The sequence below is a fragment of the Netta rufina genome, assembly GCF_964035555.1.
Source record: "Netta rufina genome assembly, chromosome: Z".
Taxonomy (NCBI): Eukaryota; Metazoa; Chordata; class Aves; order Anseriformes; family Anatidae; genus Netta; species Netta rufina.
Genome location: NC_140126.1, coordinates 67,397,619 through 67,410,010, shown reverse-complemented (window position 1 = coordinate 67,410,010; position 12,392 = coordinate 67,397,619).

Here is a 12,392-nt window from a genome sequence, read left to right as displayed (position 1 = left end):
AAAGTGGCAGGTAAGGAGGTTATTTGTAGTTGTTTTCCTCCACATGAGCCTCAGAATTACCCCAAGAACTGTCAGTACTGCCAAAGACAAAAGAGAAACTTCTAGTTATTTGGAAAGGTACATTGGGCAGACCAAAAGAAGAAAACACTGCTAGCAGAAGCCTACATAGAGAGATGAAGACGTAACCTAAAACCAAAGAGATGGGTGCAAGGAGATAAAAAAGTGCAGGAAAAGTAAAAAAGAAAAACTAATTTGAACTTGAGGGTGGAGACATCCACCCTGTGAAGATACATGAACTCTGTCCTTAAGAAAACCCCCTTAGTATTTCCTGTAGCTGTTGCAGCCCTGGAGGCAAGTCTGTAGGACCAAAATCAATGCGCTGGCCTGAGAAGCTTTATAGATTGTCAGTTTGCCCAAAAAAGAGAACCATTTTTCTCCCATACATGCAAAAGAGATACGTCTATCACTACCAAACACTAGTCTGAGAGATCACAGAAAGGATATCTGATGCCCATTTTGTTGGGAAAATAAAAAATAAGATTGGGACCGTAGGCATAACCCAGAGTAGCAGCTGAAAAAATTAGTCTCACTGATACTCAGCATCACATGTCCAACCAGCCTGGTGGATCAGTCTCCAAATCTGTGTGCCTCAGTTGCTCACCTCAGTAACCTGCTCCAAAAGGCAGTTCTTTAAGATCCTTGTTCATTCTAAATGAAGAGGCTGAAATGAGAAAGAAGGAAGCTTTTCATCATAAATCGAGTTGATACACGGGCAAAGTGGAAGTAAAAACCTTTGTATCTCAGTGCGCCCAGAAGTAAATTCAAAGCACTAATTAAAAGTGCTGGGAATCCCACATCCAAAATAACTGTAATTCAGAATGTGGGATACAGCTGCAGCACATGCCTGAGTAGTAAAACCTACAAATTATAAAGGAATGGAGAAAGATGTCCTGATGTCCCACGCAGAAGGACCATGTCTGACAGGAGGAAGTGGTCAAAGAGACCCCCATGCAGTTCAGGCAGGGGGCAATCCGCAGCCCTGCCCAAGACAGGCAGGGCCCAGCAGCGATGCCAGTGGGGAGAAGGCCTGGGGAGAAGGCCGCGGGTCTTGTGCAGTGAGTGAGCAGGGCCAGAGAGGCTGGAGAGAAGGGAAAGCTTTTTCTCCATGCGGGGAGGTGGTGTCATCTCCCTGCTTGGAGGGTTTCCAGCCCCCAAGGGATAAAGGCCTGACCCCATGGATGAGACTGCTCTGGGCAGGGATCAAACTGGAGATCTCCTGAGGTCCTTCCTGGCCTGAGGTACAACGATCCAGTGTTCGTAAGTCAAGGAGGCAAGTGGATGCATTGGTCACAGTCCTTAAGTACAGAATCACAGAATCGCAGAATCATCTAGGTCGGAAGAGACCTCCAAGATCACCTAGTCCAACCTCTGACCTAACACTAACCAGGCCTCCGCTAAACTATAGTACCACTGTGGAAGCACAAACCTGGTAACAGAGGACTCTTAGTCTACTGAGAGAAGTTATGAGAGGATCCAGTGGCAGAGAAAAATAAAGTCTCAGACAGAAAGAAAAAAAAAAAAAAGAAAAAGAAAAAAAAAAAGAAAAAAAAAAGAAAAAAAAAAAAGAAAAAAAAAAAAGGTCATTTTGCAGATTGAACAGATTGAATGTAAGTATTTAATTTGTTGAAATCCTGTAAGCAGGTTCGATCTAGCTGGCATTTGTTTTTTTTTTATCTGGGAACATCAAGCACTAAATAACTTTGTTTGTTTGTTTGTTTGTTTGTTTTCAAAAGGAATGAAAATAGGATAACATTTCTTCTGACCAAAAAAATGAAAGATGGATATTAGTCTTTGAATAAGATGTAAAAATAGAGAGTAGGAAGAAAGCCTATGGAGCAAAAGAAACCTAAGTCAAAAGGAAACAAAAGTATGGAGGTTGCAAATAAAAGTTGACATGATACTAAAGATTTAAAGACAGTGAGATTGCATTAATGCAGTTCTTTCTGGTTTCCTTCCAATAGCTCTGCAGAGTTAACAAAAACACAGATCATCAGCAAATCAGGCCTTGGGTCTATAGTTTTGCAGCACATAACAAAAAATAAATTGATGCTGTTCAGAAACCATCTTCTGTGTTGGGAAGGCACGATGCCATTTCGACTGCAACTGGCCAGTGCCATTACAGGAGTGCAATTTGTGTTTGTTGCCAACACAACAAAGTTCATATCTGACTGGGTACACACACTGTGCAGCCCCTTATCGTGTCCCTGGCTTAAACCAACACTTTGCAGGGCAGAACTGCACTTCACAGCTCTGTGACAATTTGATAGAAACGTGAATCGGAAGGTTAGATAAATTACAGAGTTAGATAACAGCGTTTGCATATTTAATGTTTAAGCATTTCTAAGTACTACAAACACAACAGAAGAGAGCAATAATTAGCTGAAAATATGGTAACAATACCTTGAGGTATGAAGTACAGTCATTTCAGAAAAACAACATGATATATGAGGAATTTCAATTCATGCTGTTCTGGTGCTGCACTAGAATCACAGAATCATAGAATATCTGGAAGGGACCCAGAAGGATCATCAAATCCAACTCCTGGCACCACACAGGTCTACCAAAAATTCAGACCATTTGACTAAGTGCACAGTCCAAATGCTTCTTGAACTTCTGACAGGCTTGGTGCCATGACTATGTCCCTGGGGAGCCTGTTACAGTGTGTGACCACCTTCTCAGTGAAGAACCTCTTCCTGATACCCAGCTTGAACTTCCCCTGTCACAGCTTGACACCATTCCCTTGGGTCCTATCACTGGCCACTAAAGAGGATAGATTGACACCTGCCCCACCACTCCCCCTCGTAAGGAAGCTGTAGGCCATGATGAGGTCTCCCCTCAGCGTCCTCTTCTCCAGGCTGAACAGGCCCAGTGCCCTCAGCCACTTCTCATACGCCTTCCCCTCTAGGCTCTTTACTGTCTTCGTAGCCCTTCTGCGGAGAATCTCCAGCAGTTTCACGTCCTTTTTGTACTTTGGTGCCCAGAACTGCACACAGTACTCGAGGCCTCACCAGCACAGAGAAAAGCAGGAAAATCACTTTTCTCAGCCAACTAGCAATGCCATGCTTGATGCACCCCAGGATGCAGTTGGCCCTCCTGGCTGCCAGGGCACACTGCTGGCTCATATTCAGCTTGCTGTCAACCACAGTCCCCAGATCCCTCTCTGCGTTGGCTGCTCTCCAGCATCTCGTCGCCCAGTCTGTACTTACAGCCAGGGTTGCCCCGTCCCAGGTGCAGGACCCAGCACTTGATCTTGTTAAACTTCACGTGGTTGGTGATCGCCGAGCTCTGCAATCTGTCCAGATCTCTCTGCTAGGCCTTTCCACCCTCAGAGTCAACAGCTCCTCCCAGTTTAGTATCATCAGCAAATTTGCTCAAAACACCTTCTAGTCCTATATCCAACTTGTTTATAAAAACATTGAAGAGAACTGGGCCTAAAACGGAGCCTTGGGGGACTCCACTGGTGACCACACCAGCCTGATGTGGCCCCATTTACCACAACCCTTTGAGCCCTACCCATCAGCCAATTGCTCACCCATCGTGTGATGTTTTTGTTTAGCTGTATGCTAGACATTTTGTCCAGTCAGATCCTATGGGAAACTGTGTCAAAAGCTTTACTGAAATCCAAAAAGATCATCACATCATCTGGTTTCCCTTGATCGACTAGGTGGGCAATCTTATCATAAAAGGAAATCAAGTTAGCCAAACAGGACCTACCCCTCATGAACCCATGTTGGCTGGGACCAATGACTGCATTGTTCCCCAGATGCCCTTCAGTGACTTCAGGGATTATCTTCTCCCTATTTTTACCAGGCACTGATGTGAGACTGACAGGCCTATAGTTGCCAGGGTCTTCTTTCTTGCCCTTCTTGAAAATCAGTGCAACATTTGCCAGCTTCCAGTCAACTACGGCCTCTCCAGATGTCCAAGACCATTGAAAAATAATTGAGAGAGGTCCTGCAATGACATCGGCCAGCAATCTAAGCACCCTGGGATGAGTCCCATCCAGATCCATGGACTTGTATGGATCCAGGTGGAGCAGCAAATGAGGGTAGCGTTCCTCACACGTTCCAGGTCAGTTGAGAGTTTATCATTACCACCGTCATAGTCCTCTGGCTCAGGGCACCTGGAGTCCTGAAGCCCATCATTAGTGTTGAAGATGAAAGCAAAGAAGGCATTAAACATTTCTGCTTTGCCGAAGTCCTTGTCTGTGAGGTGACCTTCCCCATCAAGTAGTGGACCTATGTTTTCTCTGGTCCTCCTTTTCCTTTTCACATATTTAAAAAATCTCTTTTTATTATCTCCTACAGACGTGGCCAGCTTCAACTCTAATTGGACTTTGGCCACACGAATTTTCTCCCCTCTCCTTTTTTTTTTTTTTTTCAGCAGATTTAATGTTCACTTTAGTAAACTGAACACTTCATTCATCCTGAACACTTCAGGAAGTCAGAGGTGGGAAAGGTTAATTGCTGTGTTTTCAGGAGAAAAGTAATCATGACTGCCTTTTGCAAGGAGTTTGACCTCTCCCTGCAGGAGATGCAGAAACCATTCTGCCACTGTTGTAGATCCCAGAGCACCCAGCAGAGCGTGCTGGTCAGTTTTTTGGGGTTTAGGCACCTCGTGCATCCTCTTTCTGGAGCTGGCCTGGTACACACTATGCTGACTCAGAACCATACTGTTCAAATAATGAAGCTGACGTTCTGATTCCCCCACCCATTGTCTCAGGCAGTCAGAAGCTTTTCTCATAGAAAAGGATATTTTCCTGTCACCACAGCTACATTCATTAGCAAGAGCATGAGCAACCAGTGTCTTTTCAGTTCCTGGCGGACCATAGAATAAGCAGCCTCTTGGGGGCTGAATATTGAATCTCTCAAAGACTTCTGAATAAAGCAGTGGAAAAATGACCATCTCTTTTAAAGCTGCAATGTGTTCACAGAGACTACTCACTGACAACTGCAGACACTCCACTCCCTCTCTGAGCCCCACAACTGCCTCCATTATGCGCCTTATCCAAGTAGCTGCCGATCTCCAGTGCTGCATATCATCTCCGCCACCACAGTGCCGCCACATTGTGTCTACCCAAGTCATGTGCTCCCAGCAGGGCAGGTGGTGAGCCACCAACTCCCAGTGCTGCCAGGGCCCTCGCCTCACTACCCACAGTGCCCACTTGCATCCTCCTGGCATCTTGCAGTCCCATTAGGACAGTTGAGTGGGGAGGGCTGGGCAGCAGCGGCCACGGTGCCTTAGCTTCCCCTCGCAGAAGTTGATGCTACAGGCAGCATCTGTCCTAACACCAAAGTGGCATTAAGATTCAATCTTTTAAAATTCATGGAAAATAAGTAGCAAACATCTTTCTTCATAGCATAGCCTATGCTGGATGTTGCTGTATTTATATTGGAGGTGTTAGCATGGTGGAGAGAAGATCTCTGGCAGAGGAAACTGTAGAGTTATTCTGATGGCAAAGAACCACAGAATATCCCAAGTTGGAAGGGACCCACAAGGATCATGTAGTGGGTTTACGTGGCAAGGTTTTGGTAGCAGGGAGCCATAGGGGTGGTTTCTGTGAGAAAGATCTAGAAGCTGCCCCATGTTTGGGAAGGGCCCCATTGTTTTCCAGATCCGAGCCAATAAGCGATGTTGTTTTGCGCCTCTGTGAGAGCATATTTAAGACAGGGAAAAAACGCTGCGCCACACAGCAGCCGGGAGAATCAAGGGAGTGAGAGAACAGCCTTGCACCAAGGTCAGTGTAGAGGGAGGGGGAGAGGTGCTCCAGGAGCCAGAGCAGAAGTCCCCTGTGGCCTGTGGTGAGGACCATGGTGAAGCAGGATGTCCCCCTGCAGCCCATGGAGTACCACGGTGGAGCAGGGTTCCACGCTGCAGCCCGTGGAGGAGACCACGGTGGAGCAGGTGGCCCTGCACCGACGGAGGCTGCCGCCTGTGGAAGACCCCTGCCGGAGCAGATTCTGGGCCGGACCTGTAGCCCGTGGAGAGGAGCCCACGCAGGAGCAGGTGACCTGGCAGGAGCTGCTGCCCGTAGGGGAGCCAGGTTGGAGCAGTTTTCTCCTGAGGGATGGACCCCGTGGTACGGACCCATATCTGGAGCAGTTCTGGAAGAGCTGCTGCCTGTGGGAAGCCCACGCCGGATCAGTTCATCAAGGACTGCATCCCGTGGGTGGGACCCCACAGCACAGGGGACGAGAGTGACCGAGAAGGAGCGGCAGAGAAGTGCTGTAGACTGACCATAACCCCCATTCCCCCGTTCCCCTGCGCCGCTCGGGGGGAGGAGGTGGAAGAGGGTGGATGGGGGGAAGGTGCTTTTGTTTTTTTTTTTTTCCTTTGTTTTCTCACTTCTCTCGCTTGTTAGTTGTAGGCAATAAATCTTACTATCTCCTTATGCCGAGTCTGTTTTGCCCGTTACAATAATTACTGCGTGATTTTCTCGTCCTTATCTCAATCCTTGAGCCCTTTTCACATATTTTCTCCCCATTCCTCTTTGAGGAGGGGGAGTGAGAGAGCGGCTGTGGTGGAGCTCGGCTGCCCACTCGAGCGGAACCACGACAGATCATTAAGTTCAACTCCTGGCTTCACAAAGGACCACCCAAAAATAAAGCTATATGTCTGAGAGCACTGTCCAAATGCTTCTTGAGCTCTGGGCAGGCCCGGTGCCATGACCACTGCCCTGGGGAGCCTGTCCCAGTGCCCGACCACCCTCTGGGTGCAGAATCTTTCCCTAACCCCCAGCCTGACCCTCCCCTGTCCCAGCTCCATGCTGTTCCCTCGGGTCCTGTCGCTGTCCCCAGAGAGCAGAGCTCAGCGCCTGCCCCTCCACTCCCTTTGTGAGGGAGCTACAGGCTGCCATGAGGTCTCCCCTTGGCCTGCTCTGCTCTGAGCAAACAAAGGGACCTCAACTGCTCCTAATAGATCTTTCTTTCTAGATTCTTCACCATCTTTGTAGCCCTAAAAAATGAATTTCTCATAAGCATGGTGTCAGGTGCAAAAAACTCCGAGGATGCCTTCTGGGCATTTAAAATGTCTTTCATAACATTTATTCATCCAACTGGCAAGATTGGTTGTATCTTAAAAGGCTAGTACATTTAAGTTCCCTCCTTTTCGTTAATGGTTCTTGTTTCCTAAGAGCCACTTGGATTTCTAATGGGTATGAGGCTGAGCCGCAGGGGCAGCCATGGGAGAGGTCAGTTCCTAGCTTTGGAAATGGTCGGGGTAAGCAAAACCTTATGCAACAAGGCTCTGGACAAGGGCAACTTGTGAGACACCGCCATTTACTCTGCAAATGTACTACCACAGCTGCTCCAATTATCTTTGATGAAAAAGTCTTTTGACCAGATAGGCTCTTCAGACCCAAAATCCTGAAATGAATCCACTTAAAGAAATGGGCAGAATATCAGCACAGTGACTGCAATAAATTCTTCAGTCTGAATAACGTGCAAGTTACAGAAGCCCTATATGAGTTTCACTCTGTCTCTATCCATTAAAAGCTGCTCTATTATTCTGCTATTGGACTGTGTGATGGAAAGTTCAGAAAAGCTGAGTTTTAGTTTTCCTGTTCAGTTTCTTGCTTGCCAGTCTCTGTGGCAATGACCCCCATTTAAAGTTAGTAAAGGACAAGATATATTAAGCTATTACGAAAACATTCTAAATGGTGCACTCAAAGAACTGACCAATTTATTTCATAAGTGGTTATAAGCTTGACAGAAAAGAATTTTAGTGAGAACTTGGTCTGTATTCATCCTGTTCTTGAATGATGAGTGCTAAGTAGAAGCCTACTAAAATCATGATTCAGTGTTAACAATCTTTTTTTCTAAAAAAGTAAAAGAACCTTGCCTATCAGCAGTGTTTCCTTCCTATAAAGCACACTGAATCATGGTGAGATGCATTTTTGATAATTGATTCTGCAGGGATTTTTTTTTTTTTTTTTGTAAGCTCAAGAGGAAGCTCAAGTTTTAATTGCTACATTTTTATTTATATTAATTCCATGCGTTTAAAAGGTTGCTCTGGCTGGAGTAGAAAGAAGGTTATTACACTATCAAGCATTTCTCCTGTAGGCTGACAAAAAGAAGCTGTCTCTTAACCTGATGGCAATGAAAGACAGCGAATGAATCATTGCTTGAGGAAACCAATTTATTTAGTCACTCTGTGTCACTGTTATTTATTACTTGTCAGCACATGCTGTTAGTTCAATTAAATATAAAAACCTGAAGTTCTCTTCCAGTCCTTCCCCCACCCCAATTTTTAAAAACACACAACAAACAAGAAAAATGACATGAATCTTTAGTGCTAAAGCAGAACCCTTTGGGTTTATTGTGCTTCTCTTGTTTTAATTAAGCTTTGTTTATTAAACTTCTGCAGCTAAAGTATGGGGATTATTAATCTTCTTCAGTAGCTAAAGATAAAAGTTAGCAGAGAGAGGACATTGTAAAAATACAGTTTAGAGTTCCCTACTGAGATATACATAAAAAAATGAAATGAAGTAGTGAGACAAAGTGTTGATTACAACATTTTGTCAATAAAAATAAAGGTAGCTGCAAACAGTAATCATTTTCTATCTTTTGCATATAAAGGAATAAGGAATGAAAACTCCTAATTTGTATATGTGGGCATATACATGTATAATATATAGTAGTTAGTAAGTTGAATATATATACATATATATGTATGTATGTATATATATTCAGCCCAGAATGCCAACTGTTTCAGACTTACCTAAAAGCCAACAGTATCCTGGGCTGCATCAGAAGCAGTATGGCCAGCAGGTCGAGGGAGGTGATTCCCCCTGACTGCTCTGCTCTCATGAGACCCCACCTGGAGTGCTGCATTCAGCTCTGGGACCCCCAGCACAAGAAAGACATGTATGTTTTAGAACGAGTCCAGGGAAGGGCCACAAGAATGGATCAAGGGGCTGAGCACCTCTCCTGCGAAGACAGGCTGAGGGAGTTGGGGTTGTTTAGACTAAAGAAGAGAAGAGCAGATTCTGAGGAGACCTCAGTGTGGCCTTCCAGTCCCTAAAAGGGGTCCTGCAAGAAAGATGGGAAGGGACTCTTTGTCAGGGGATGTAGTGATAGGACAAGGAGTAATGGTTTTAAACTACAAAAGGGCAGGTTTGGATTAGACATTAGGAATAAATTCTTTACTCTGAGGGCCATGAAGCCCTGAAACAGGTTGCCCAGAGAAGCTGTGGATGCCCCATCCCTGGAATTTTTTAATGGACAGGTCTTTGAGCAACCTGGTCTATTGGGAGGTGTCCCTGCCCATGGCAGAGGGTTAGAATTAGATGATCTTTAAAAGTCCCCTCCAACCCAAACCATTCTGTGATTCTATAACTAGTGGCGCAATAGCTGTTCTCCTGCTCTGTTTTTTATAGCTTGCCTTCCTGATAAGACTTTCAATATTAGTTTAGGCATATGGCAACGAAGTCACATATTTTCACATAGGTCCACTAAAAAGCATTTCAACCATTATCATTTTTGACATGCTATACTGTCATGAAATAACAAAAATCTTAGCAAATTTCATTTCTTAGTATATGTGCAGCCAGTGTTTTCATTAAGCATCCCAACATGGCAAGGATTAAAAGAACAGGTTTCACCACACTAGAATGATCTGAGCCTGTGGACAGAAATGGATGCATGCACAGCTTCACTATTTTTGCTACAGGACCAAGGTTCACCAACTGGAGATTAAGTCCATTATCTACCAACTTCTGTAACAGTTTATTTTGCAAAATGAACATCATGCCAATACATATATAAAGGCATACCCTTAAACATTGAAAACACAGAATTGCTGCAATGCTTACTAAACTTTTCCTGCAAAGCAGATACAACCACCGCATTCCTGAAAGGCATGTGCAGATTAGATTAGTTAATGAAACAACTGACTAAGCTCTTGTATTGTGTTACCAGACACCAATATTTAGCAAGACTAATTTGAATGGCCTAAATACCTTTTTCTAAATGGCCTAAATATCTCATTTTAAATGGGCTAAGGGTGGGAAAGATATTACCTGCCTTTACAATGCCTAGTGGCCCATTCTGTTCATTTTCCAATACTGCATCCTCTCTAGTTTCAGTATCTGTGTACACCAACATCCTGATGAGGTCTGGCAAATAAATTGGAGAAGACATTTAATCAAACAACCAGTCTTAATTGTGGTTGGGCAATTAAGCAGGCAGCTTCCTAAAAATATAGTTTAAGGAGTGTCTGTATTTGTAAGAGAGTAATCTCACTACACTGCAGTGATGCAGAAACTGGTGCAGGCCAACCAAAGAAGTAGGACACTACACCAGAAACAGTGGGACATGCAGTATGTAGAAATTCCCCTTTACGGAAGAGAAAATGCTAATGTCACTAAATGTTGACAAAGAGCAACCTACCTGTTCCCACTTCCACCGAACTGAGTTGTTTGTCCGTACTCTCAAGTGCCACTTTAGGTCTGAAGTAACCAGGATTCACTCGTCTTAAGTCAGGACAAGTACACCTCTTCATCCTTAAATTTCAACATCTCATCTAAATATACACGTTACAAAATGTCCTTGCTCCTACCTTATATTTGTCTAAATTGCAAGTCATTCCCCTTTACTATTCTGTTCCCATCCCTTTTTATGCAGGGAAAAAATGTGCTTAGAAGTTGTTTATACAGCTCTGGTTGTGCTCTTGGTATATCGCTCTCTGAAACTGACATTGTTAAAGCAATACAGCCCCCTAGCGTGGACACGATTAAAAAGTTTTACTTCCATACCATTATGAGATGCTAGCTTTGTGCAGACTACATATGGTACCAATTACAATGCCTCTACTTAAAAAACATATCAATTATCAGTAGCACATAGATGGGAAATTTAATAACTAAAGTAGTTTTATTTTGGAGCAGTTTAATTACCATTTTTTGGGTGAAGATCTGTATCACCTCCACAAGACAGAATTTAATTGCAGATTTTAATTCTGATGCCTCAGATTTCAAGTGGAAGATGCTGGGCTGGCTATCACATTTCTGTCATTCAATCAGCACTGTTTTCAGCAGTTGTATTTTCACCCAAGTACAGCACTGTTAACCCCCAAATCCCAAATCCATATTTAATAAAAGTTTTCCAGCAGCAGGGCCCATTATGCAGCCCCTACTCTCCTTCCACTTTCAAGCCACTCGTTCCCAAGTGTCAACATAGCAAATTGTATTAGCATGCTGATCCAGGCGGGGAGGAGCAAAAACCACAGGATATCCTGGTTCGAGCAGCTTTCCATGTACCCATGCCAACACTAGTGCCATGTAGTGGTGTGGCAGTGAGTAGACACAAGGAGACAGCCACAGAGAAGCAACTAAAATGCCTTCCTAGCCACCTCATAAGCATTCATTCTTCACCAATATTCAGTGTCTTTCCCAATATTCTATTTCGGCCTGTCTTATAGGAAGAAAATATATTCTCTCAAAGCTTTAACATTTTTTGACTAACCTAACTTTTCTGTTAATGTCTCTCATCCTCTGTTCCTTTGATGACCTTTGAAGCCTGCAGTTGTTCCACTTCCAGTAGGTGTTTCCAAAGCAGACATGCAGAACTGCACACAGTATTCCAGGGAAATAAAGGTGGAATTTTGTAAATAAAATTAGGTTGAGTGGAGTGAGAAAATGGAAGGTAGGAAGATCACAGATTCAACACTTCACTGTTACAATTCAAGAGCAACTTTCAGAACCATGAGAGACAAAAGACAAAAATTCATCTTTGAACCTGGCAATGAAGACAGATCTCATGAAAAATGACATTTTTTCCACATGTTTAAGAAAGCAATGGTGTAGTGTATGAGCACGAATTTTTTTAACAGAGATGATTACTTGTGCTCCACAATTTAACAATAGCGCAGTATTTACAGCTATGGTTTTGAGTCTTTCCCTCTCTTACTAGAGTCAGAGTGATTAACTGGTATATGGCTAAAACATTTTACAAGCTTCAGATTTTTCTTAATCTTTTATCTATCCTGTTTGCATATTTTAATATTAATGACAAGAAAGGACCATAAAACATGAGACAACAACAAAAAAAAAAAAAACTGCAGCATTTTAACTTTTAAATTTTGTTGTACAGAAGGTATGCTTTTTTTCTCTCCACAGATTGCAGATTGACTTAGCAATAAACATAAAGCTTTGTATTACTGAGAATAAATTGCAGGACTTCATAATCAGCTTTTAATCTGGTGCTTTTGTTCCCAAAGTTGCGTTGTTCTTTGTGTCACTGCATGAATTAACCACCTCATCTCCCTTCCTTATTAAAGAATCTATTTCACAATTCCTCTTTAACTACCTTCTGTGAAAAGGGCATGTCTACCTA